The 23,686-nt window shown below is 37.5% G+C and overlaps 1 non-coding gene across 1 annotated transcript; it reads left to right on the forward strand.

Annotated features, from left to right (window-relative positions):
- Nucleotides 1–23,370: 23,370 nt before the first annotated feature.
- Trnastop-uca (transfer RNA opal suppressor (anticodon UCA)) lies at nucleotides 23,371–23,457 on the forward strand. Its single transcript has one exon. It is a non-coding gene; the product is annotated as a tRNA-Sec (tRNA).
- Nucleotides 23,458–23,686: the final 229 nt, after the last annotated feature.

The raw sequence follows: 23,686 nt of genomic DNA on the forward strand, positions 1-23,686 counted from the left end.
ATTAAACAAAAACAATATTGCTAACGGAGAGTTCCACTGTAAATTGTATTAATATAATTAAACAAAAACAAGATTGCTAACGGAGAGTTCCACTGTAAATTGTATTAATATAATTAAACAAAAACAAGATTGCTAACGGAGAATTCCACTGTAAATTGTATTAATATAATTAAACAAAAACAAGATTGCTAACGGAGAGTTCCACTGTAAATTGTATTGATATAATTAAACAAAAACAAGATTGCTAACGGAGAGTTCCACTGTAAATTGTATTGATATAATTAAACAAAAACAAGATTGCTAACGGAGAGTTCCACTGTAAATTGTATTGATATAATTAAACAAAAACAAGATTGCTAACGGAGAGTTCCACTGTAAATTGTATTAATATAATTAAACAAAAACAAGATTGCTAACGGAGACTTCCACTGTAAATTGTATTAATATAATTAAACAAAAACAAGATTGCTAACGGAGAGTTCCACTGTAAATTGTATTGATATAATTAAACAAAAACAAGATTGCTAACGGAGAGTTCCACTGTAAATTGTATTAATATAATTAAACAAAAACAAGATTGCTAACGGAGAGTTCCACTGTAAATTGTATTGATATAATTAAACAAAAACAAGATTGCTAACGGAGACTTCCACTGTAAATTGTATTAATATAATTAAACAAAAACAAGATTGCTAACGGAGACTTCCACTGTAAATTGTATTGATATAATTAAACAAAAACAAGATTGCTAACGGAGAATTCCACTGTAAATTGTATTGATATAATTAAACAAAAACAAGATTGCTAACGGAGAATTCCACTGTAAATTGTATTAATATAATTAAACAAAAACAAGATTGCTAACGGAGAGTTCCACTGTAAATTGTATTGATATAATTAAACAAAAACAAGATTGCTAACGGAGAGTTCCACTGTAAATTGTATTGATATAATTAAACAAAAACAATATTGCTAACGGAGACTTCCACTGTAAATTGTATTGATATAATTAAACAAAAACAAGATTGCTAACGGAGAGTTCCACTGTAAATTGTATTAATATAATTAAACAAAAACAAGATTGCTAACGGAGAGTTCCACTGTAAATTGTATTAATATAATTAAACAAAAACAAGATTGCTAACGGAGACTTCCACTGTAAATTGTATTGATATAATTAAACAAAAACAAGATTGCTAACGGAGAGTTCCACTGTAAATTGTATTGATATAATTAAACAAAAACAAGATTGCTAACGGAGACTTCCACTGTAAATTGTATTAATATAATTAAACAAAAACAAGATTGCTAACGGAGAGTTCCACTGTAAATTGTATTAATATAATTAAACAAAAACAAGATTGCTAACAGAGAGTTCCACTGTAAATTGTATTGATATAATTAAACAAAAACAAGATTGCTAACAGAGAGTTCCACTGTAAATTGTATTGATATAATTAAACAAAAACAAGATTGCTAACGGAGAGTTCCACTGTAAATTGTATTGATATAATTAAACAAAAACAAGATTGCTAACGGAGAGTTCCACTGTAAATTGTATTAATATAATTAAACAAAAACAAGATTGCTAACGGAGACTTCCACTGTAAATTGTATTGATATAATTAAACAAAAACAAGATTGCTAACGGAGAGTTCCACTGTAAATTGTATTAATATAATTAAACAAAAACAAGATTGCTAACAGAGAGTTCCACTGTAAATTGTATTAATATAATTAAACAAAAACAAGATTGCTAACAGAGAGTTCCACTGTAAATTGTATTGATATAATTAAACAAAAACAAGATTGCTAACGGAGAATTCCACTGTAAATTTTATTGATATAATTAAACAAAAACAAGATTGCTAACGGAGACTTCCACTGTAAATTGTATTAATATAATTAAACAAAAACAAGATTGCTAACGGAGAGTTCCACTGTAAATTGTATTGATATAATTAAACAAAAACAAGATTGCTAACGGAGAGTTCCACTGTAAATTGTATTGATATAATTAAACAAAAACAAGATTGCTAACGGAGAGTTCCACTGTAAATTGTATTGATATAATTAAACAAAAACAATATTGCTAACGGAGAGTTCCACTGTAAATTGTATTGATATAATTAAACAAAAACAAGATTGCTAACGGAGAGTTCCACTGTAAATTGTATTGATATAATTAAACAAAAACAAGATTGCTAACGGAGAGTTCCACTGTAAATTGTATTGATATAGTTAAACAAAAACAAGATTGCTAACGGAGAGTTCCACTGTAAATTGTATTGATATAATTAAACAAAAACAATATTGCTAACGGAGAGTTCCACTGTAAATTGTATTGATATAATTAAACAAAAACAATATTGCTAACGGAGAGTTCCACTGTAAATTGTATTGATATAATTAAACAAAAACAAGATTGCTAACGGAGAGTTCCACTGTAAATTGTATTGATATAATTAAAGAAAAACAAGATTGCTAACAGAGAGTTCCACTGTAAATTGTATTAATATAATTAAACAAAAACAAGATTGCTAACGGAGAGTTCCACTGTAAATTGTATTGATATAATTAAACAAAAACAAGATTGCTAACGGAGACTTCCACTGTAAATTGTATTGATATAATTAAACAAAAACAAGATTGCTAACGGAGAATTCCACTGTAAATTGTATTAATATAATTAAACAAAAACAAGATTGCTAACGGAGAGTTCCACTGTAAATTGTATTGATATAATTAAACAAAAACAAGATTGCTAACAGAGAGTTCCACTGTAAATTGATTAATATAATTAAACAAAATCAAGATTGCTAACGGAGAGTTCCACTGTAAATTGTATTGATATAATTAAACAAAAACAAGATTGCTAACGGAGAATTCCACTGTAAATTGTATTGATATAATTAAACAAAAACAAGATTGCTAACGGAGACTTCCACTGTAAATTGTATTGATATAATTAAACAAAAACAAGATTGCTAACGGAGAATTCCACTGTAAATTGTATTGATATAATTAAACAAAAACAAGATTGCTAACGGAGACTTCCACTGTAAATTGTATTGATATAATTAAACAAAAACAAGATTGCTAACGGAGACTTCCACTGTAAATTGTATTGATATAATTAAACAAAAACAATATTGCTAACGGAGACTTCCACTGTAAATTGTATTGATATAATTAAACAAAAACAAGATTGCTAACGGAGAATTCCACTGTAAATTGTATTGATATAATTAAACAAAAACAAGATTGCTAACGGAGACTTCCACTGTAAATTGTATTAATATAATTAAACAAAAACAAGATTGCTAACGGAGAGTTCCACTGTTAATTGTATTGATATAATTAAACAAAATATGAATGGTATTAAAATGCTTACAAGTCATACAGATACTCTAAGTGAAATGAACCGTAAAAACAGGGAATATCATTTAAATCTGCCGATCGTCAAACTCAGCTGCTAAAGTTCAACTGCAATTTAATTAACATAGTTGTTGTTGTTGTTGGGTTTAACGCCATTTTTCAACACACGCTAGGCTATATATGGCGGCCAGTATTAATGTGGAGGAAGAACCCGGGAAAACCCCAGAAAGAACCACCGACCCACGAGAAGCTACTGGCATGCTTTCTCACATACCCACATTGGCTGAATCCGAGACTCGAACCGGCGCAGACAGAGGTGAGATGGCAGTGATCCGTAACGGAGAACGCTTTAGACCACTTGGCCACTCGGGGCCCCTAATTAACATAGAAAATAATCCATAGCTGAAACTTCAGAGCAAATTTAGTCGTATGGATGAATGGGTAGATGACGTTTAACAGTACATAAGCACAATCATGGCTATGCACTACCGAGAAAGTTAAACTCTTATCACTGTAGGGTGCATCTCCTACCCCGCAATGGGCTAGTGAGATGGATGCAAATTTAGAAACAAAATCACCCACCCACCCATCCACCCCAATCGATACCAAGTCTGAACAAGTCATCTGGTAGACCAACAAGTAGAGGTAACGTCAGATAAAAGCGGAGATAAACTTGTTGGTCCAGTCATCTGGATGCCTACCCTAAGCTGGGCAATGATATGGCTTTGTACCAAAATTCGTTGATCATCGAACTTAAGTTACAACTAATTTAACATTACTGCACATTTCATGAAATAAAAAATAAAATAGGAATGCAGGAGCATTTGAGATTCATCTGTATTCATATTATACAATCTGCTCAACGAAATCATCCAAGCTGTTCGTTGGCCTATGGAGAAAATTCACATAAAATCTGGCTAAAATCAAACATGAAACAAATACGATACACATGCAGCTTGTGTTAACAAACTTGTACACGGACAGACATGTATTCGGACACACCAACGGTCGGAAGAACGGACGCTGTTTCCATATCTCCAAGCCTATGCTACTCGGGAACCGTCAACTTTTATTTTCAATTTCAACTGTTCCAATTAATTAACTCGTATCATTTGACAAAGTCAAGAAATTTATTGTGAAGATATGTTTGATACTGGAATGGATTAGCATATATTTTTGTTACATTAGCAACCGATCCTGAAAAATGCTTATAAAGTGATATTTTGTGCATATACATCAATAGACTAAACAAAATCAAAACAAGTACGATAGAAACAAAAAGACTAAATAAATTGAAAAATAAGCTAGAAAGAAAAGTCAGAATGTTGAACCTCAACATTTTAAACAAAATGTGCGCCAGTATTTGTACAAGTCTATTGGGGAGGAGGGATATCATAATTATACAGCCGCCCGTACGTGAATATAGTTGGAGCCCATGGGGGGGGGGGCAAGGGGAAATACTAAGTTAAATTTGTCCACATGAATAACATTGGGGCTAAATGGTAAAATTGCTCCAAGTGTCTGACTGTAATTGGGTTACATAGTATCATTGTTAGAATTGACCTCAACATGCGCCACTCCAGGTACTTATGGAAAATCCTATGTTAAATTTGGCCGTGTGTTTAACGTGTGAATAATATATTATATGGACAAAAGTGTTTATAAGAACAAGGGAAAATATAATGTTAAAATGGTGAAGGGGAAAAGGATCGACATTTTGTAGGGAAAAGGGAAAATGTAATGTTAAAATGGTGAAGGAAAAAAGCGTGGACAGTTGATAGGGGTCTGGGAAATTGTAATGGTAACTTTAGGATCGTTATAGGATGAGGACGTAAAGGAAATGTTAAGTTGAAATTTGTTATTACTTTCCAAACACATCACATATACAATCCAGCACCTGCCCTATAATTATTGTGCAAACACACCGCACATACAATCCAGCACTCGCCTTTTGACTACTGTGCTACACTAACAGGAATCAAAGATAATTTTAAATGCGGGGGGGGGGGGGTAGAGTCAAGTTTATAGCTTCAAAAATGGTGGAAAGTGTTTGACGGTCTATGAGAATTTAACATGCGCATAGTAATCTATTGTCCAATTACTTAGATATCTATCATCCGATGATTTGTTCACTTCTATCAAAATGTTTAATAATCAACTAACCAAAACCCGTTACAAGCTATCCAAATCGCCTTTCGTAGTGTCTAAACCCACACCACCATCCACCACACACTATAAGACGAAAAGAATATCATGTAAAAGAAGGGGATGAAATCACAAAAACATACTATCCAACACACTACCGATACCATCGAACACGCTGTCCAAATCGTCGTGCGTAGTGTATAAAATCCAGACTCCTACTATCAAACGAAACTGGTGTGCTGTAAAAGAAGGGATGAAATCAGAAATATTCTATACACATTATACATAAGAACACGTATACTCTGCAACATCCTATATACTATCCAAAACGCCTTGTGTATTATCTAAATATCGACACCTACTATCACACGGAAAGAGTATGAAATAAAAGAAGGTGATAAAATCACAAAACAAACAATCCAACACACCACCTATACTACCAAACACTTTTTATATACTATCCGACAACAATATTTGTATTACTATCCACACACACTCAATACCACGTTTGAGTAATGTCAAACACAAACTTTATATACTATCCAACACCCACTTTTTATACACTATCCAACAGCCCCTTCTTGATTACCGTCTAACACGCTGTGATGGTGATCAATACCCGTTACACTTACTAATCACTGAAATGAGTAGGATAGCTTTACACATTAACCTTACATACACCCACAAATCAAGCATCATATACGAGTGGTAGGATGTAAAAGGAAACGACATATATTCAGTTTAGTACACATGCAATGGTAAAATGGCTATTCTGTCGAACGCACAGCTCCAAATGGAAAAAGCAAGAACAATGGAAAACATCCCCCACCCCGATTCGGAACGTGGAAGTGAAGAAAAACATTGCCATGATCGAATACTGTGAAATAGCATGTTACTACAATATTATTTTCAATAAAATAAACAAATCAAAACAACATTTCTTTCTAAAGAGTTAACATATTTAATTATAATATGAAGCTTCACCAACTTAATACAGAAATACAAACAAACAAGCAAACAAACAATATTTACTATGAACATATTTACAATGCTGACAACGTTGTGAAGTCAAATTTAAGTTCCGTTGATCTAATGCACTCTCGCGTTGCCATCGACGCACACTTCGTTTCTGAGCTAAAAGATAAGAGATACCCATAATAATCACAAAACCATCTTTCTAGTTTACCATAATTTCCAGAATAATCACGATCAAAACAGGTCAGAAATGTTCTAAGGGAAATTTCAGACTGTGCTGACGCAGAAAATATGCACAATAATGTCCACACACTATAGAATCTGATCCCTGTAATCTCAAATTATTGAATCTAGTCGATACAGCATTTCTTCTCATTAAATCAATGATGGTTTCTTCCAGAGTGGGTAATTCATAGGAATCTAAATAGCCCACACTGTGATCCTTGGGAAAACAGACTTTTACCCAATCGGTTCCTGGTCGATGACTGTTGCCTGTGTTAATGATATAGGCTTGAACGTCTTTAGGTTTGCAGTAAGGAGGTTCATCTTTAGCACACACCACATGATTCCATGAAGCGAGATGTGTGTGAGAACGTAATCAAGTCCCCAGGTATACATTCTTTGTTTCTAATGTACTACTTCGATTCAGTCTAATGCGTATATTTACTCCACTGAATAGATACTTGTCTAGCAATCAGATGCCGAAATGCTCATGATCCATTAGTTCTAACCTGCGTCCATTTTGTATGTTTGTTTCAATGGCCCTTAAATCAAAAAGCGTGACATGCATCATCATCTGGAATCATCGTTCAGCTTAATTAAAGTGTCAAGTTTCCATACGAATGAAAAATCTAGATGTGTGTTCTTGGCTTCTTTTCAGTTATAAAGCACATACTATCTCGTAACTTGTCTTTGATGTCACGTGATTGGTCTGAGCTGATTTTGAAAATAAATCAGTGACGCAAAGCAAATATTTTGTAAGTATGATTGTATGCTGCCAAAGGAGAGACATCAGCAAAACCTACTTGCTTTGATAATCGATACCAGCCACTTTGGTCTCACTTTTGTAAAGTTTTCGTCGATTGGGTTTGTGTAACATGTAAGTCGATTGTTCCTATAACCATTGTCGCACATCTGGCAAAAGTACACTTTTAAGTTTGATGTTAGCAGTATGATGCAATTTTTGAACAGCCCCGTAACCAGTAGCATCTCTGGACTGTAGTAAAATGGTTTCCAAAAGTGTATCACTCCGGGGTTCTCTGTCCACGCTCCTTAATAAGTCACCCACTATTGGCACTATTCTTATATTCGTGTGTATTGATTTGGACTATGATTGACGTGTCCAACAAGCAACACTAGTAGGAACCGGTTGAAGAGTGGTAACGTTTTCCTCTGTGTCTTTGTCACTTGTATCTTTCATTCGCTATTTTTACCTTCTGCTGAATAAAGTGTCGACACCATCTTTTTGACCCAAGCTTCCATTTCTTCTCATCTGGGAGTAGGGGGTGGTGTTAACAAGGAACTGGTAATCTGACTTGTTTTTGGAGCAGATGGAGTCTGAAAAACTTCTCATGTGTCTTCTTCCATCATTGCGGCTGTGTCTGTCTTTGTGACTTTTGTTTCGCTTTTCATGATCGCCTTGAAGTCTCTCAGATTATTTTTAGCTGTTTCGTCTAAAGTTATGTGGTAAAAAATTGAATACATTGCAATACTTAGCCGTACTGTGAAGATTCTTTTCTTACTTATGACGAAACGGATCGATCCATCAGCGATTAGAATTCTTTCTGTAACTGTGAGATCTCGATGGAATAAGGATTCGTATGTAAATGAGGTATTCATTGCTCGTATCAACGATGCAGCTAGATCCATCTTTTGTATGGAATTAAAGTGAATTTCGTCCGTGCATAGGATCAAAAGGATTATGTGTGCTGTCTTTCTTATATTCTTTTTATTCCTCTTTGTCTTACGAATCCCCCTAAACGTGCTCCATCAATTGATCATAAGAAAGGAGTTGACACTTTTAACAATAATCTTATTATCATGGGTAGAAAGTATTATCGCTGAACCTAATAGTTCTTTTTGTTTCTTGGACAAAGGGAATTGTAACAGGGTTGACCTGAATGGAAGCTTGAATGAAATTACAGCATAACACAATGTGACGAAAGATGGAAGTTTATGAAATGAATTAATAAAAATATGTATATACTCTACAAATACAGTATGATTCTTTCACGCTCTAAACATACGACTCATTCAATTACTTTACACAAACATTCACAAATGGGAAAACAAAAATGTAATACATATATTCAAAAATGAAGGTAAGATTCATATAATCTCATGTAATGAAAGTAAGATTCAAATAATCTTATGTAATGAAAGTAAGATTCAAATAATCTCATGTAATGAAAGTAAGATTCAAATAATCTCATGCTATGAAAGTAAGATTCAAATAATCTCATGCAATGAAAGTAAGATTCAAATAATCTCATACAGTGAAAGTGAGATTCAAATAATCTCATGCAATGAAAGTGAGATTCAAGTAATATCATGCAATGAAAGTAACTCAGTTGTACTCAGCTGAAACAACATCATTAATTGAAACAAATTTATTCAGTTGTAATCAACATAACAATTGTACCAAACATATGACTCGTGACTCATTCATTTGTACAACCCGTATGATTTACAACCTTGTAGACCGCTCCGGTGGCCTAGTGGATGGAGCGTCCGCTTCGGATGTGGTAGGTCGTGGGTTCGATCCCCGGCCTAGTCTTTCCAAAGTCTTATCAAAATAGCACTAACAGCTGCCTCGCTTGGCGCTCAGCATGAAGAGGTTACTGTTACGACTGGTCGGCCTGGTGTCACGATAATGTGACTGGGTGGGACATAAAGCTACATGTCTGAAGCATGATGCCCCAGTGCTAGACATCACTATAAAATGTCACACTGTAGACATCGTAGCGATATGACTGAAAAGTTGTTAAAGCTATGTTAAAAATCCAGATCACAAACACACACGCACACAACCATGTATGACTCATAAATACTTGTAAAAACTTGCAAACAAAACATTTTGACCTGGTTCACGTGTCTATTGTCAAAACACACATTTCTCCTGAATTCTAGGGTTGGCCCTCACTTGTATTAGCTACACACACCCATCATGAATCCAACATGCGCACAAGTTTACAAATCAGTAGTTCCGTCCTTGTATGGCCTTGATGGTCACACCTGCTTTCACCCCCATACCATATACAAATGGCCAGAACGACAGCCTGATATAACGCACACACATACGCACAGCTAAAATAAAACCAAACGGGTCATAATAATAGGTACGGAATTAAAATATATAGATACATGCTACTAAATTAAACTCTTAATAGCAACTTGTAACAATTCAAAAGTTCACAACGTTTCAAATCCGCGTAGTGGTAAAGCCAACATTTCACGCTATGACATTAAACATTGAATATGCTTCACATATCAAATAAAATAAAAATTTAACACTTACCCCTATGGCTGGAGAACAAAAATGGAGAACGTAGGCTCCTTGACGAGATCCAAAAGACCAGTGTGTCAATTAGAGAAGAAACTTGCCTTAAATCTACAGGAGAGTGAGTATTAGTAAGGGTAAAATACCCGTGCATACCGTACTGTTTGTGTGTCTCGCCGCAAGCGATCTACGACGGGATACGTGCTAGTTCAGTCGCTTAACTAGAAAAACGAGTATCCACCCTAGATTACGTTGTACGCATGTGCGACAAAAATGATCAAATCGTTCTAAGGCGAAACCAAGTCATTTCTTGCCTTATTCTGTGACAGGAATGGTCCTTTCAAAACAAGCAATCAACACTCACATACGGTATCGGTGATTTGTTTGGATGTTTTTTGAATAATGTGTTGTCGAATCGGGTGATTAAGTTTATTCAGTACAGACAAAACGCACTAATGTATCGCTAACCGACGAAGGAGTCCCTTCTTTTCCCATTTTTGAAATAAGGTTGTCGTGCGATGAAGAGGAGGGTGAAGGTATGCACCTCTTCTTGGTGACATCGTTTCTTTCAGGAGCAAACAAAATCACTGAAGGGAATCTTATCGGACGTTTTTTTATACTAGAATTCGTCTTCACTGATTGTCGGCTCGTCGTATCATCTTCGTTATGGACTCGACCATGAGGTGTTTTCAAGGGAATGGATCGTGGCAGTTCTTGTTTGGATACATCCAGCAAACTTTGTAACATTCCCGTTCTGTCTTGACTTTAGTTTTGGGTAAGGTCACTTTTTTAGTTGCAGCAACAGAGACTAAAGAAGAAGAGTAAGAAGACATAGTCGTCGCCAGAGAAGGAAAATTTCATTTAAAATGGATTTCCATTTGTTCAACATGTTTAGAAACACGGGTGTTAAATCATGTATGGCAGGCATCCTCCTAACAGCGAAGATGTGGAAGGAGTAGAAGACACCGACACCACACTTATTTGAGTCTTCTGCGTCTTTCAAGGAATTGAGCTTTTCTCTTCTCTGTTTTAGCTTCGGCATTAGCATCCAATTTAAAATCTAACAACTAATGACACTTCCTACGGATCAACTTCCACCAGGTTTCAAAATGACTTCTTTCTTGGTTTGAGTATCGCTTCTTGAATCTGCCAATTGTGACAACGTTACTTTATGGCTTTTTTTTATTTTATAAAAAGCGCTTGGTTTGAATCATCCCTTAAAGTAATTGACCTCCTGTCAAAGGAAGCTAACGTGATATTTCTTTAAGACTGGTATCTAACAAATGTGACAGGATTTGTGCATTCTTTTCGCGACTGAAGCCATATAGTGTACGAATCAATTTGGCAGGAGGAAACGATTGAAAGGAGGCCATGTCGGATACTGTTTGCAAAAAAAGAAGTGCTGGGTGTTTTTTATTAGTTTTTCTTTCCTCGGATAGACGCCAGAGGGGCATGTAAATAACAGGACATCGTTCTTCGAACCCATGGTAGAAAAAATTGGTAAAAAGTCTCAAATAATCGGGAGTGATGGGTTTTAAATCGTTGCGTAAATACGCAATAAGTGTTTTTGAGTGGCATCGTAGGTTAACACTTGCACCTGATATTTGTTTCTAAAACTTTTAAATATTATATATTGTGCACTGAGACTGATGGTGCAATGTGCTTTACTTTGTTGACATAAATTTTGTTCAATATAAATGATACTGATATTACAATAATATCATTTTCGTGTTTAAGGTTGATTTTCTTCTTCGTTTTCTCTTAACATGTCACCGAAGATGACAATATGTGTTTGACAAAGGTCATACACTACCCCATCGTCTTGGCAAGAAATATCTTCTACCAACGATTCTCCTTGACTTTCTAGCAGTATTGTATACGCCGATTGCTACTCTTTGTAAAACAGCACGTTACGATTGGTGGACGATCAAACAAGTTTGCTTTGTGTTCATTCAAACGACTGCTTAAATCGCTCAGACCAGCAATCAACATATTAAAGGAATGGCGAAGATACAAGGCCTCCCAGCTTTGACGATCTTACTTTTCCTCACTTACTTTGAGAGAAGATGGGGAGGAGAGGAGGGTGTAATCATGACTATAATGATGAGAATTATGAGACAATTATGAACGAAGCAAGATATTTGATATCTTTGCCTCACATTTTGTTTATTCAAAAAGTGTACATTTTAGTGTATGCATCAATGTGACACAAATTCAAATGACCAACGATTCACATAAATATGTCAGTGTGCAATATTCTCGATCTATGCTACTATTTTTAGATTAAAGTCGCGTGCACCATTCGGTATGTGCGACTGGTTGGTTTGTACACGTTTGTGTACTATTTGATTTTTGCAATTCACCGCTATTAGTACAATGCCTTCCAAGCAAGCAACGGATACCAGGGCTCCAAAAAGGGCACCTTACTGCTTCCAAGGCTGCCACCAAGTATACTTTACGATAAATATTATTTCAAATCTATACCCAGTTTCCGAATTTGTCGGGCAGTCCCTGACTTAATGCCAAACATGTAAAAGTCACATCCGAGTCAGATATTCCAGAGTTGTGAATTTGCATATTGTTCAGTGATATAATTTTCGTGTACAGTGCGTACTTGTGTTTTCCAACAAAAAACAATTCCAATCGGTTTGGCTCATAGTAGTCATGCCATTTTTGTGATCTCCATTAGGGTCGCGGTTCATGAGTTATTCAGCAGCTTGCCAATCAGGATCTTTTCAGGGCCAGAGTTTTCGCTTTAAAGGGCTTTCGGGGTTCAGAATGAAAGCCCTATGTAGGGATTTCGCCCCTAAGAGGCAATTTTGATTATGTCAGCAGTGTGAAGGTATTTCGGCGGTTCTCATAGTCCCAGGTTTCAGCCGCTGTATGTTGCTCCTGATACGTCTTGTGGTTATTGCCTCATACCCATACGTTTCTGCTAACGCTTGGGAAAAGTTCACCAGGTAAGTGAGCGGGATTCCTCAAGGGCATTTGGATAATACTGCGATAGTATAATTTGAGCGAACAACCACTGCTGGGGATAGGTTTTATCTTCTTTCTAAGTGACCTCCAGGCCATGTACTTTACAGAGCTAATAAAGTTCTTGGCCTTTTTGGAGTCACTTAGAGTGTCCTGCAAGCCTAGTTCTTCTGATCGCTGATCAATCGTAGTCTCCTCTCCGTTATCCTCACCAGTGTTTTTTTTTTGCCGCTGTAATAGTAGTAGCATCCTTGGTGTAATTTCCTTCTGCGTTTCTGCGTCCTTCAGGTTTCTTTGCTGCTGACTGCTAGTCTGGGTAGCTGTAGACATTCTAATTATTATGGGCGCCTGTGTCGGGTGTTGAAGTCCTTGTTTTCCGCTTCAGTTAGTAGCCGGGGTATCAGAGTGGCTAGCTGGTTTAAGCGCGGGTTTCCTCCTCTGGTTACGTTTCCTATTTCTACTTTTCCTTCTGGCTAAAACATGAGACTTGTTTTTTTTTTTACCAAGAGCCTTAATGGCTCTTAGCGCTGGAGCAGGGATTACTGTTACGGCTGACAGCCATCTTGGCACCTCGCCTTGCACGCTTTGTTTCGCAATGTTGAATCTCATCACTGTTGTGCTGTATAGCTCGGTCAACGTGAATCCTCTAGAACTACATCTCTCTCATGAAATATATGTAAATGCACTATTCTAGTTTGGGGTTGTCCATAAAGGACGTGCAAAGATAATACCTGTTTTCCTACACCACTCCCCATGTCCGCTTTTGTCCGCATGTGGCTTACACCCACCCCCACCCCACCCCCGCTGTGGACGTCCCCATCTAGCATTAAAAAATTGCTCTATGGTCTGGCAGTGTAATAGCTGGTACTCTCAAAATACAACGCTCACTGATCTCATCACAACATGTAGCTGAAAACAAAGAAAGAAATAAACAGAAGGTTACTTCTTTAAAAAAAGTCTTTATTCAGGACATAGAACTAAAGTCGTCATCTCACAGAAAGCTAAATTCGATAGACTGTCAATGTATTACTTCACTTCAACAAACGCAGAATGTAGCCAGTCAAATAAGTTATGAACAACTTGCAGACCATCATCACTGCTTTCAGATGCGGCAGTTGATGATGCACTTGACAGAATAGCGCTAGCAGATTTAGGCTCCACAGCGCCGACGTCTGCCACTTCAGCTTGTGTGCTCACTGCTATTACGCTTCGCAGCTTGAGATGGAAAGTACAGGCCACACGGATTACAAAAGCGCTTCTCAAAATCAGCAGTCACCGACGGACAGTAGAAATCAAATGGCATCCTCAAGAAGTCGTGTGAAGTCAGAAGATGTAAAAGAGCCAGTCGTTGATAAAGCGATCAAAACGTTCCACTGTTGCTGCCAACTGGTGCATAGGTAATCCCTTTATCTGTCATGTAGTGTGGAACAGGTGGAAGTAAAATTCGTCCAGGAAATATATCATTGTACTTAGTGAGACGCTGACCACAGCATGATTTACTGTTGCACTGCACAATCTGCAAGCAATACTACGACTGTTGAATGCGACGATTTGACCACTCATCTGACGGTGGACTGATGTCCATTTTTCCTGCATCACAGGATACAAAAGATGCGACCCCATCAAATCCATCAATAACCGTTGAGGTCCAGATTTCTGCCAGCACTTCACCGGCCTTCTGGAAATAGGCCCTTTCGGCTCTACATCGCATGTCTTGCCATTGTTGTCCAAATGAGATCCATAATGATTATAAGGCAGGATCAATCCTGATAGGTCGCACGACAGAGGAGCAACGCGTCCTTCGACGGTGCTGTAGGTAGAGTTCCCTGGCGCATGGCACGCAACAAAAATCTCATCCAGGTTGTTGTAATGGAAGGCTAGATAGGCTGCGGCTAGTGTTTTCGGAAATCGAGGGTTCTCATCCGGACCGCCATCTGCTGTTATGACCACAATCGGCTTCACTGATCCATTAATGCACATAACAGGCTGAAAATCAGGAAGTTGTTTGAGTTCTTCAAAATCAGCAGCGTGTGTCATTGGTGTGCTACTGTCATGTTTCCCACTGCAATAGAAGATATCAGTCGGCCCTGAATACGATACAGCCCCTGGTTTTATAACACATGCAACATAGACTGATGAGATCAGTTTTGGCGTTCAGCAATAACCCAGTCGTGATCTGTCAGCTGCACACGATACTCTATGTGCATCAGAATGGGCGCCTGCTTATTTGCTGCCAGTAATCCTAGTGGGACACGTGCCATATCAGCTGTCCACAGTCCAGTGTTTTTACCTGTAGAAGACTAGCCATTTGTGCGTTGACAGATTCTAACTCATTGCTTGCGGTGTCTTGTGCTGGTGTAGAACATTGGTTTCTTCTTCTCTAGACATGCTAGTTCTGTCGTTTGCATCTCGGCATCCGTCTCTCTTGCTGTTACGTCAGCAGAAGATGTGTCTTCCACCTCTGACTGAACGTTAATATTTATTATCACCACAGTTGACGAAACGTCCTGAGATGATGTGGTTAAAGTCGAAGTAGTTGAATCTGATCTTTGGCTTAGACTAGTCTTAGGTGTGGCAGCTTGGGCCCACTTGCTCATCAGACTACTTTTTCTTTCTGATGCTCTCGCATGCCAAACTCAAATCAAGGTTTTGAGTTCTTCCTTATTTCGTTTACAATTCTATATGTGCCCGATCTGCCTTCAGATCAGGGTTTGCAGCGATGAAAGCATCCTTAAAGTCGCTATACAGTTTATAACGCACATCCATTATTAGCATCGGTAGTATAAAGAATATTCTTAAATAATATATAATATTAGCTGGAAAAATATAAATATTAAAAACTCTATTAAAAAGTACGTTGCCTATGTCACTGATTAACACACACGTGTGCGGAAGGCAGCTGAAGTCGATGCTTTCAGATGTACTGTACGTAGCAGCAGTGTAGTGGTGGCTACTGCAGCCAGCCGCCTGCTTCAAGGCCAACCCATTCATATAAAGTATGTGGCATGAATCGTACAAATTAAAATTAACAAATAATTTATACTTAAGGATGTCTGCAAAAAATACTGGAATACACGCAATAGGCCTAATGCAGGTGTTCAACACAGAATATCATAACAAAAAAAATAATAGCTTGCGGACATCCGCAAGGTTCTTTACACCCCTCCCCCTTGTCCGCAGTTGACCGCATTTGAACAAACCCCTTCCCCATCTTTGTAGACGTACTTTATGGATGATCCCTTCCGACAAAATTCATCGTCTCTAATTTCCCCGGGAATGTCCTTTTTTCCTCCCTCGTTCTTTTCTATTTCTTCAACTGTACTCTCGTGGACTGTTAATTTTGTTTTCCTCTGTTTCGGGTTCTTCTTCTTCTACCACATTTTTTAAAATTATCTTTAACTTCATGTTCAATTCTTGCACTGGTGATGAGTGAACTTCTTTTCTTGGAATAAGACACACAATGTCTTTGGCTTAATTAGCCACTTCTTGTATCCAAGCATCGTAGCCAAGACATTTCCAGTCACGTACATCTTTCCCGTAGTGAATTGGATTGTGTAATCAGGTAGCTTTACACACTCTTTAGCAAGAATCAAGCGTGGATAAAGTTAGACAAAAGTCTTCGCCCAAAATTGAATAGAACCGTAGGTGGTGAAGAACGCTCTGGTAAAGGGGATGGTAATCCTCTAAGCCTTGAACACTTTCACTAATGAAATTTGTTATAACACTGAAGGCAAACTTTGTGGCATGTGAAGTTTTTATATTAGTCCTTCAATAAGGTTACTTTGAGGTAAAGAGTGGAACAAAAAGATTTTAGTCACTAACTCACATACTACACGTCTTGGAGTAGTTTCGTTTTGAGGCGACACTGCCTGTAAACAAGTTTTGTAATCCTGTAGGTCTGCATCGTGTAGAAGAATCCTTTATAGTGTTGAAACATTGCAACAGGATTACAACATTGCAGATATAAGTCATGGCATCCAAATCTTTCTGCGTAGCGCGTAGCTGAATAATGTTTCACCATTTTACACATTTAAGTAGACGAAACCGGCTCGGACTAACGTTTTTTACTTGTCATTCCTTGGATGTCTTTGGGCGATTGTTTTAATAAATACACATTATCGAACTTGAAGTCTGTTGAAGGTCCCTCACTTGGTTGCTTTGTCGAATTACTCATCATTTGTCTAGATCGGCGTTGGCAGTCACAATGAAGTGTTGGTCCTGAAAATTTCCCCTTATTATAATTGGAGATCGGCGTGTCTGTATGATAAAGTGTTGTGGTCTGAAAGTCACGTGCGTTTCTGGTACACAATTTGATGGACTTTTTCTAAACGTCGACAGACGATTTGGTGGTTTTCTAAACGTACAATTTTGTGTGGACCTTGAGTTGTCACGAGAAAGTCTTGATTTGTCCGGAATGTAATTGTGGGGGTGTAGTGGTTGTCTAGGGGTGGGGTTCTTCTTATAGACTTTAACAAATTATGAGAAGTTCCCCTGGTCCTTATTCAGAAGGTTAATTCTGGACACTATATTATTTATTGACTAAATATATTTATGGCTACGAGCCCCCAGTCAGCAATGCCGACAGTTAAATTAAAAGAAATACAAAGATGAAATTTAAACAATAACAATTTAATAAATGAAATTTAAAAGAATTTAAAGTAATCAATGTCTCTCTTTCACCCAATGATCCCTTTGATCATCATTTGAGTTCACAGTGTGAGGAGATTTTTCCCTTCTTGAGTGCTACTCATCTAAATCTCTTCGTTCCCTTGTCTTTCTCTCCTTTCGTGATCTCCACTTCCGCTTCCTCTTCTATAATCCTTGTTCCTTGCCGTTATCTTGACTTCCGGTTCCTCTTCTAGTATCCGGAACCCTTGACTGTATCCCTTGAGGTCACCCGAAATTCACTCGGTATCTCTCACCGTCACCCGAAATTCTCTGAACTTCTCTCGTCCCCCGAAATTCTCTGAAATTCTTTCGTCCCCCGAAAGCTTCCTGATCGAAGCTATTTCATGAATTTCCTAAATTCCGCCAATTTTTACGAATGGCTAACGGAGTGTGTGTCACTGCGACTCTTAAACACCAACTGACGAATTTCAGGCTTGTACAAGTCTTATGCCAGTTTCTCGAATCAAGTCCCACCTACAACGCATCCCGATTGGATGGCGACGGACTCTGGTCATTTGATCGAACTGTCAATCATAAAAATGTCAGTCTGTGTGTCCCCATGTACTGTCCAGCCTACCATTGTCGGCTTCCGGCTCTTTGAAGTTGTCTACGTCACGTGTTCCCATGTACAACGATTCCCGCCAGATTTCCACTCAAGAGCTCAAACAAAGACTGGATTACGTAAGAGGATTAGCCAACTTAGGTACTTGGAAAAACAAAGCTTACCTGGCTCCACTTACAGACTTATAAATACATGTATAATACAAGGGGTTGGGGTAAAACATCACAGTAATGCTTCTATCAGCACGTCAAAGGTTAACCACTTGACTCAATCGATAGTTGAGTGTCATAACTTGGACTTTGGTATTGGTATGAGTTTCTCCCTGTCGGTCTGTATATTGGTAATCGTAATTTGTGGGACCGACGCTAGAAAAATTAAAATAGTGTCTACTGGGTGCTCGTCCTTGCACGCATACAGTCTCCGTCGATGTTTGAATGATGGTTGTGGAAGCGATGGATGTAGATACAACTGTCGGCATTAAAGTAAAGGACTCCACCTCCTAAATATTCTCAGCCATGCAATTTTAAACGGCCATTGGCTGTCACGGTGACATTTCCAAACGATTCCGTCAGTGCAAACTCTGTCGCTTCTTCCGATGTGCTACGCACAAATTAGAGATGTGAATCCCAGTCTCTTGCGTGCATTCAAAGTAAAGAAAAAGATACAATCCGCTTGTTTCTTTTTCTTCTTGTGCTGGTCGTTTTTGTTATTTTTAAATCTTCTTCTAGTTCATTCATATTTTTGGATGTAACACTGATAATCAAAGTCCATGATCTGGTCACAAAAACGACATCTTTTCTTTCCTGGACAATCGTGTGCCTTTGAATTATTGGTTCCAATAAGATGTCCACAAGTGGAACACAATCTTAATTATCTGCAAGCATTTTTCTGTTGTTAATTAACCTGTTTCATGAGATGTTGCTAGTGAAAAGTCGGTTTGTCAGCAAGTCGAGCAATGAATTCTTATTTCTTCCTTGAGGAATGTATAGTTTTGGCGCTAAACATCCCCGACTTCTCTATGCAATAAATGTACTAGTTCTGACTGAAAAATCGTTGGTGGCCCCGAGTGGCCGAGTGGTCTAAAGCGCTCTCCGTTAAGGATCACTGCCATCTCACCTCTGTCTGCGTGGGTTCGAGTCTAGGATTCAGCCAATGTGGGTATGTGAGAAAGCTTGCCAGTAGCTTCTCGTGGGTCGGTGGTTCTTTCTGGGGTTTTCCCGGGTTCTTCCTCCACCATTAATACTGGCCGCCATGTATAGCCTATCGTGTGCTGAAAAATGGCGTTAAACCCTACAACAACAACAACAACAAAATCGTTGTTTACATTTCTCAGACTAATAATTGTATCAAAGAAATCCCGTGACACTAGTAATAGCATCAAAATGCTTTTGATAATGATACACGTGAATGTATTTTCCGTCTGGGAAATCAGGTACTCGAAACAAGAGAGCTCCTCGAAGACTTGAGGATACACTTTCAACGTATATATAGGAACCAACACGTCGTCAAGTTTTTGTATGTCAGGAATGCCACACACGGTCTCTTTGGATGCTTTAACAGAAGAGTATGCGTCTCTTCCTTGCTAGGCTCTGTCCGATAGTCAAATGCTCTCGCATGCTTTTTTCTATTCTGCGGTTTGATCTTCTTGGCATGCGTTCGCCTCACAACGATGAAACGGACTAATCACATTTGGTCTTATAAGTTTTCTGTCTGGACGATACTGCGTTTAATACTGCAAAAGATGTCCTCCAGTAACACTTTTCTACGTGACCCACTACCTCTTGGAGGTGAAAATTGCGTCATTTGAAGAGTGGCATTTCCATCTGTCATGTTAAACTCGTCTTGGGGTTGTTGTACATGTTGAATTTTGTCGATAACTTTGGACGGTGTAAATTCCAGGTCCCAACAAAAGACTTAACGATGTCGTGAGTAATGGATCATTTCCTTTATCTTGGCATTGTTATTTCAATAATTCTAAGAAGGAATTCCATGAATCTGAAATGAAACCTGCTGCTTCTTGGGTGGCACTTCAGGCTAGAACTCTTTAATTTCCATTGTGTAGGTGTAAGCCGTGGTTCTAAATTTTCTTGCCGTCAATTTCTGCGAATATGATAATATTTTCGTGTCTTTCATTCATGGTGGTTCTAGAATCTCTCGGTCTTGTAGCAGATGATATAGAGGATATTGTTTCAGGTTCACTCATGTCATCTTCGAAATCAATGTCATGTACTTGGGCTAACACTTCAGTCGTCGTCGCCTCTTTGTTTCTTCTTCTTCTTCCTGTTTCTCGCTGAACAGTGTAATTCCAAATTTTGATTTAACAAAGCTTTACACATACTCGTCACCAAACAAAGTGAGAGAGCTTCTCACCCTAAGAGTATATAATATAAACCCAGCTTTCTAACTAAAAAATAAGACGGAAGAGTAAAAGCAGACTGCCCTTTTCATCAGAGATTTACATAGAGTCGTTTGAAAGTATATTTGAGATAAGACTACGGACTACTTCTCTCGGAAAAAAGTCAAGATACTGGCTGTATCTGTCAAAAGAAAGAAAGAAAGAAAGAAAGAAAGAAAGAAGGAAAGAAAGAAAGAAAATATGGACTTTTATTATATCTTATGAAATTGTCATTGTGATTCAAGAGATTATACCAATAGATCTGTCTCTTTGTTTTCATTTATTATAGAATGGAAAAGTTACACACACACACACACACACACACACACACATTCACACCATCGAATCATGGTTGAATAGTAACAAAAAAGTGGGTGTTGTATAGTATATAGACAAGTGGGTGTTTGATAGTACGGATGAATTGTTGGAGAGTATGCTTGTGTGATTTCATCCCTTCTTTTACCTTATACCCTTTTTCCTTCGATGGTAGGTTTGGACATTTTTAGAAACAATACACAATGCGTGTTGGATAGTGTGTGGGGGGTGTTGGATAGTTTACTAGTGTGTTGGATAGTTTACTGGTGAGTTTGATATTATGTATAAGTGATTTCACCCCATTCGTTTATATTATATCCTTTTCGTCCAATAGTATGCGTGTGATTTTGGCTGTACGCAAAGCGTTTTGTACAGTGTATGGGGTGTTGGCTAGTAGATAACGGTTTATTGAATTTTATAAAACTTGCTGGTTTTCGCTTTGTTTAAGACTATAGAGTCGTAATATTGGACAGTAATCAAAATCGCATACGTTTCTATAAAATGTTCGCTTTCTATTACAGGGATATAAACTATTCATTGAATTTTACAAAACTTGGGGGGGGGGGGTTTCTTCTCTCTTTTATGTTACTTAGCACAAGACATTAGAGTCATAAGATGTGAAATAAAATCACTATCCCCAGCTTAGCATTGGAGATACTGTGAAATACTTGTCTCTTCGTCCATCTATACATCTGCTGTCCGTAACTCTATCTCCCACTAAATTACCCTCCTGTGGAAATATACTAAACTTGAGAGAGAAGTCGCCCAATCGTAACCATGTGCGAAAGGTTGATAATCTTTGGCCTCCTCTCCTGTGATCCCTGAGAAGCAGTTAAAAAGATCAAATACACATAAAATTAAATTCAGTAACCTTTTAATATTAGACACTGTACATCAGTCATAGCAGTGGCACACGTTATATATAGCGGATTCTGCGTCTTAATCAATGAGTCACGGGCCTGGGAGATGGTGAATACTATCTATTCATGGGTGAGGGTGTAGTCCTACATGTAAGACATAGCACATGTTGATTTTGTTTAGGTGCCATGTCTTACTCTCCAAATAACGGCCTTGTATAGCGTGTTCCGATGTCGTTGACATCGGAACGAGTAATCAAAGTTTCAGGAACATCTCACACACTTGGCAGCCTACACAGACACTCTTCCACTAATGTATGTGTAATTAATATACTTACTGCACTTTCATTATCCTGGCGGAATGAAAATATGATATAAGCAAATGGACGCATTTTTACATTCCGTTGACATACATTTGAATTTGTTGCAATGCGACAGTAGTCGAGGTATGCCGAAGTAAGTTCCAGTAGGTACATATTGGGGATAAGTTTCTTGAACGAAACGAACCGTTACTTACAGTTCCAATAGGCATGATATATTTTTATTCGTTTCGTTAAAGAATAATATTTCAACTTAACCCAATTTCGGCATTCCCGGCTTACTTCGCCAACTCAAATGTAGGCCAACGAAACTTGAAAGTAGGTCCATTTCTTTTGTGAGAATTTTAATTTATAAGAGAAAAGACATCATAGTAAGTAAAGTCTGAATAAAACATTATGACTTTACTTTGTAGAAAAGCGTCGTTATTTTAGTTGCCATTTGTTTGAAATATTCCTGAAAATTTTAACTTTCGTAACGATGTTAGTCGACATAAAAAAGCTACACAGCTCCCATAGTTAGGCTGTAAGACATTGACGCCCACAACATAAATATCAGCGTCAGGTCTTACATGTAGGACTAGGTGAGGGTGCGGATATTTAACATAAGGATGGGGACATGCCTTATTGAGTTGCGGAAGTAGCTGTTCATGCTAATATGCATCAGTTCCACTTATTTCATCCCAAATTTTATCATTTCCTGATTTTGTTAATTTTAATTTTAAAAATTAATGTGTGTGTGTGTGTGTGTGTCATTTCTTGAACATGTTTGTTCTCATACTGCGGACTGTGGTCTTAGAGAAAAATCTAACATGTGGAATACATTACCGCTTTCAGATAATCTTTTTATTAATATCCATTAATGTCTACGAATCATTCACAATAAAAACATCAAGGCAATGCTGCAAAAAAAGTTGTATTAAATATCCATGTTAGCATGAAAGGAAAACGTGTGTGTGTGTTGAAAGTCAAAGGGGGGTCATTATCTTTGTGCGGCTTTTAGATTGTTTCCCCTGATTTCTTTTTCAAACTACTTGTAAATGTAAGTAGATAAAACGCTATGCATCATTATCCAATTATATACCATAACTTAATAAAACATTAATGTCTTACAAATAACATTTAAAGATATATTTTGAACATGTCATGCGTAGATTCGTAATTTTGATATGTGAACATTTAATATATTTGATGTGTTTCTCAACATTTAAATCTACACAGACTTACAGCTGCGGTTTTATTTATCCTCTTCATTAAATAGGACTCGAATGGTATGTATCATTGCCCGAATGAACCTTAGTGGTCTAGGGTGCAGGCTTCAAACCTGTAGCTGACTAGCGTCAGAGTGGTTCAATTCCACCTTTCGGGCGGAATTTGACCTTGCACACTGCAAGATATACATTTTGTTGGCAAATAATGCTACGATAGTATTTGATACAATGGTCACCATTTCACAAATTCCCCACCTGTGCCTCTCAACGAATGTCCTTGTCGAAGTCGAAATATCCGTAGCACTCATTCAGTTGTTAAACAACTCTAATATTAAATAGTAATGAGATTTCGCGGACGTTCGTCGTCTTGTAAATTTCCCCCACAGAG

Source organism: Sinohyriopsis cumingii, chromosome 12 (genome assembly GCF_028554795.1).
Source record: "Sinohyriopsis cumingii isolate HCF-2022 chromosome 12, ASM2855479v2, whole genome shotgun sequence".
Classification (NCBI taxonomy): domain Eukaryota; kingdom Metazoa; phylum Mollusca; class Bivalvia; order Unionida; family Unionidae; genus Sinohyriopsis; species Sinohyriopsis cumingii.